Consider the following 6,000-nt stretch of genomic DNA (forward strand, 5'->3'; position numbering starts at 1 on the left):
CTCGAGATTCGGCACAGTAGCGAGCGCGTGCCTCCAGTCCTTTGTTTGCACCGGTGGGTCTGTCGATTCCATAGAGCCTCCTGCAGTATCCTTGCTAAACAGCCCGGCGCTGAATTGTGTTATGAGAGTATCTTCGGAGTAGTTGAGTAAACACTCCATGATGGCCCTATAAGGGTATGTGGCACTGCTTTGACTGATTAGGCGTTCACCCAAAGTCACGTCCACTTGGGAGAAGATGGTGGCCACTGGGTAATTAATGAGACTCACTTTGGCATCGCCTGCAATATTAGTGCCATCTCTTTTGGTCACTTTTAGACGCAAATGCACCAAGGTGTTGTTGAGGTCCAGATAGTTGTCACCGTGGCCTGGTATGAAAAATTCTATAGGACCGTTGTCGGTAATGGCAGAGAGAGGGGCTGTCTCCACATAACTGGACCTCTCTATTGAATGTTGGGTTAAGGGGGCCGTGAAAAGATCGAGCTCTGTCTTTATAGCTTCAGAGGACATGCGGTGTAAAAGAGCCATGTTGCTTGTTCTTTTAGAAAATACTTCAGAGTATTCTTTTTGTCGTTTTTGGTCCAGACCTCCTCACTTTACCACGTCTTTGACTTACTGAGTTTCTTTTAACTGTTAACCTCCGCTTTTTAGGGGCAAGCCTGCGCCTTATACCCGGAGGTCTCTTTTTTGGTCTTCGAGACAACATCATAAGCCCCGAGCTTGGTCATAGCATTGGTCATAGCATTGGCTACAACCTCACTTACTATATTTTTAGCCGCTGATTTTAAATGCTGTTTGGCTATGCTGAGGCCTCTCTTCATAAACGGTAAAACCATCCTAAAGAGGTTACGAAATATACCTCCTATCCCCGAACCGTACATGGTCGGGGATCCATAATAGCCAGGTAACCCATTACCCACTTGAGGAACATAGTATGAGACATAGCGGTTAGTGTCGAGATGTTAGTGGTCCATAACCCTTTTTAATTTATTTGTATTATGTTTATAAATATATATATAATACTAATATTATATATGTAGAGAGGTTTTGGTGGGTCTAAAGTGGAGTTTTACAATCGTTTTACCATAAGTAAATTCAATGTTTTCGTTCTGATCCGTTTTAAGCTCAACCAGAATGTTTTCAATATATTTCTTGCTGACATGTACGTAGTGCGGCTTGTCGTAGGTGACAGTGACTATGTCCCCGTCCTTTCTGTCTATATGAACTGTTCTCAGGAGGGGCACACAGCTGTCTCCGACCCTTTGATAGGATATGATGTCGGTATACACAAATATGTTGTAAAATCCTGCATGTATATCCGCAGGGAATGGGAATAATTTATCTTTCACATACGTCCATTTATTGGGACCCATCCCCAACATGTAGGCTAAATTAGCGCTGGTCTTTATACCCCGTCAGCATCCCCTGAGATTTGTACCCGTTTATGTATAGGGTTGTAGATCAGGAATATTTCCATATTTTTCAGGGTTAGGAGTTGATTCAACTCTGAGACGATCCTGTCGACGGTTCTATAGAACCCTTTTTTAAGCTTAATAAGTTTCGCAGGTTAAGATATCTTTTTGCAATAAAAATCACGGTCCTTATCTTTGATATTATACCAACTATGGGGGTATGTCATCTCGCTGAGACCTACTTCCCAGGCCTCTGATAACTCTGATAACTGATAACTATAGGCTTTGGAAAATTGGTTGTATAATTCGAACTCTGATTATTACGATATATATGTGCAGACGCATTACTGGGGAGAGTCAGGTAGAAGCCGCTGTGTTCCATGATGCACTCCTGTGTACATGGGAATGATGGTGTATTTATCATGCATGAGGGTTTAAGTTAACCCCCGATGCCTCCACCACATCGTGCTGTAATACCCAACTGTTGAACTTTTGGGGCCAGTTTTTCCAGCGGACCAGCACCCATTTTATACCCTTTTCTCTCTTTTGATCTAGAATCTCCTCCACGTGAAAGACTTTGTCTTTACCCAACTGTACCTTCTGTAATTCCTTCTCATAAAAAGATCCCTCTATAAGCTCCCCGTCATAATCTTTTAACGTGTAGACAGGGGGTATGCGCGGTAGACATTTGGTAACGGTGAACAACTCATCACTGTAACCTTGCTCATATTCTTTGGTCAAAAACACCCCTCAACTTGGATATACGCACCAAGTCCCCCTCTATGAATTTAAAAATAATATTTTTCTTACGGCGAAGGGGGAACAAACCATACAGATTTTTAAAGACTTGAAAAGAGTTTTCAAAAGAGACCTCGGAGGGCTTCATACGTATACTCTTATGGTAGCTGTTGTTGTACCCCTTTACTAAATCTTGAACTATATCGATATATCTATGCGTGTTGTGAGCTGTAAAATATCGCCACATCCGCTCCTTCAGAGTTCTGTTAAAGCGTTCAACAACTGAAGCTTTCAAATCCGAGCCTGTAGCAAAATGTACTATATTGTGCTTCTTCATGAGTTTCTGAAAAGTATTATTAAAAAATGATTTTCCACCATCAGTCTGCACTTTCTTGTGGGCCCCTCCTTCCTTCAAGATAGAGTCAAAGGCCCGGGTCACCTCTGCCCAGCTCTTATTTTATAAGCACCTTACAAATGCTATTTTAGAGAAAATATCTATAACCGTTGTAGCGATTTCCATCATTTTTATCTGCAAGGGCCTGCATGTCACATAGATCCGCCTGAAATTGGGACAAGGGATGAGTAGAAAAAACTCTATTTCTTGGAAATTGTTTTCTTACAGGTTTATGTAGAGTATGTGCATCCTGCTCTGATAACCACTCATTCACTTTAGCATCGCTTAACAGGCTACCTGTTTCTTCGGCTATAGCTCTCTGGAAACGCTCTTTACCCCCATAAGACCCGGGGTTAGAGGGATTATAATAAATGTTATTATATATGTTGTGTTATTACGCTATGCCCTCCGACAAACCATCAAACAGGCAAAGCGTCAACACAGGACTAAGATCGAATCGTACAACACCGGCTCTGACGCTCGGCAGGGCTTGCAAACTATTACAGACTACAAAGGGAAGCACAGCCGAGAGCTGCCCAGTGACACGAGCCTAACAGACGAGCTATATTACTTCTATGCTCACTTTGAGGCAAGTAACACTGAAACATGCATTAGAGCATCAGCTGTTCCGGACGACTGTGTGATCACGCTCTCCGCAGCCGATGTGAGTAAGACCTTTAAACAGGTCAACATTCACAAGGCCGCAGGGCCAGACAGATTACCAGGACGTGTACTCAGAGCATGCGCTGACCAACTTGCAAGTGTCTTCACTGACATTTTCAACCTCTCCCTGTCTGAGTCTGTAATACCAACATGTTTCAAGCAGACCACCATAGTCCCTGTGCCAAAGAACACCAAGGTAACTTGTCTAAATGACTACCAATCCGTAGCACGCACACGTGTAGCCATGAAGTGCTTTGAAAGGCTGGTCATGTCTCACATCAACACCATTCTCCCAGAAACCCTAGACACACTCCCAATAGATCCACAGACGACGCAATCTCTACTGCACTCCATACTAACCTTTCACACCTGGACAAAAGGAACACATATGTGAGAATGCTATTCATTGACTACAGCTCAGCTTTCAACACCATAGTGCCCTCAAAGCTCATCACTAAGCTAAGAACCCTGGGACTAAACACCTCCCTCTGCAACTGGATCCTGGACTTCCTGATGGGCCGCCCCCAGGTGGTAAGGGGAGGTAACAACACATCCGCCACTCTGATCCTGAACATGGGGGCCCCTCAGGGGTGCGTGCTCAGTCCCCTCCTGTACTCCCTGTTCATTCATGACTGCACAGCCAGGCACGACTCCAACACCATCATTAAGTTTGCCGATGACACAACAGTGGTAGGCCTGATCACCGACAACGACGAGACAGCCTATAGGGAGTAGGTCAGAGACCTGACAGTGTGGTGCAAGGACAACAACCTCTTCCTCAACGTGATCAAGACAAAGGAGATGATTGTGGACCACAGTAAAAGGAGGATAGAGCACGCCCCCATTCTCATTGACGGGGCTGTAGTGGAGCAGGTTGAGAGCTTCTAGTTCCTTGGCGTTCACATCACCAACAAACTATCATTGTCCAAGCACACCAAGACAGTCGTGAAGAGGGCACGACAAGACCTATTCCCCCCCAGGAGACTGAAAAGATTTGTCATGGGTCCTCAGATCCTCAAAAGGTTCTACAGCTGCACCATTGAGAGCATCCTGACGGGTTGCATCACTGCCTGGTATGGCAACTGCTCGGCCTCCGACCGCAAGGCACTACAGAGGGTAGTATGTACAGCCAAGTATATCACTGATCCCAAGCTTCCTGCCATCCAGGACCTCCATACCAGGCGGTGTCAGAGGAAGGCCCTAAAAATGTTCAAAGACTCCAGCCACCCTAGTCATAGACTGTTCTCTCTGGTACCGCACGGCAAGCGGTATCGGAGTGCCAAGTCTAGGTCCAAGAGCCTTCTAAACAGCTTCAATCCCCAAACCATAAGACTCCTGAACATCTAACCAAATGACTATTTGCATAGTCTGGGTAGCCCCCCCCCCCCCCCCCTTCTACACTGCTGCTACGCTGTTATTATCTATGCATAGTCACTTTAATAACTCTACCTACATGTACATATTACCTCGACTAACCGGTACCCCCGCACATTGACTCCGTACCGGTACCCCCTGTATATAGCCTCGCTATTGTTATTTTACTGCTGCTCTTGAATTATTTTTTACTTTAATTTGTTACTTTTTTTGTATTTTTCTTAAAACTGCATTGTTGGTTAACGGCTTGTAAGTAAGCATTTCACTGTAAGGTCTACCTGTTGGGTTCGGCGCATGTCTCCTCTGAACAGTTGATGTTGAGATGTGTCTGTTACTTGAACTATTTAAAGCATTTCTTTGGACTGCAATTTCTGAGGCTGTTAACTAATGAACTTATCCTCTGCAGCAGAGGTAACTCTGGGTCTTCCTTCCTGTGGCGGTCCTCATGAGTGCCAGTTTCATCATAGCGCTTAATGATTTTTGCGACTGCACAAAGTTCTTTATATTTTCCAGATTGACTGACCTTTTTGTCTTAAAGTAATGGACTGTCGTTACTCTTGGCTTATTTGACATGTTCTTCCCATAATATCGACTTGGTCTTTTACCAAACAGGGCTATCTTCTGTATACCACCCCTACCTTGTTACAACACAACTGATTGGCACAAATGCATTACGGAAAGAATTTCCACAAATGAACCTATAACAAGGCACACCTGTTAATTGAAATGCATTCCAGGTGACTACCTCAAGAAGTTGGTTGAGGGAATGCCAAGAGTGTGCAAAGCTGTCATCAAGGAAAAGGGTGGGTTTTACGTACGTCTCTAAGAGGGAACGCAACACCCTGCTACAACTCAACTCCCCGTGGAGTGAAAGAGGTATGGGACTGTAGGTGCGAGTAAGGATGACAAAAGGCAGAGAATTGACCATTTACTAGGAATTTATTGCTTCCTTCACACTGTACATTTGGGGAAAAGGGGCTGGATGGAACCAAAGCAAAGAAAGTAAATGTCAAAGCCCCCTCTCCTACCTTACCTGCCTACCCACTACTTACCACCACCTGGTGCTCTAACCAAAATACAGGGTGTGGTCCGCCCAGGTCTTACCTAGTGTGTATAGACAGTAAATACTACGGGTTATGTATGCCCGTGGGCCTCTTGGTGCCTTCCCCCCTGGGAACAAATGAAACAGAATATTACAAACAATTTTACAAAAAAAACCTGAGAAACACAGGACATAAAATAGGCTCTATCTGACTGAGCAACAAACTAACACAGAACCAATAGCTCTCTCAGCAACAACTAACATAGTACATCCCAATTCTCTCTTAACAACCAACACAGGACACACTAATCATATATCTCTCAGCAACCAACATATGACATACCAATTCTCTCTTAACAACCAACACATGATATAACCCT

The sequence above is a fragment of the Salvelinus namaycush genome, chromosome 11, assembly GCF_016432855.1.
Source record: "Salvelinus namaycush isolate Seneca chromosome 11, SaNama_1.0, whole genome shotgun sequence".
NCBI lineage: Eukaryota > Metazoa > Chordata > Actinopteri > Salmoniformes > Salmonidae > Salvelinus > Salvelinus namaycush.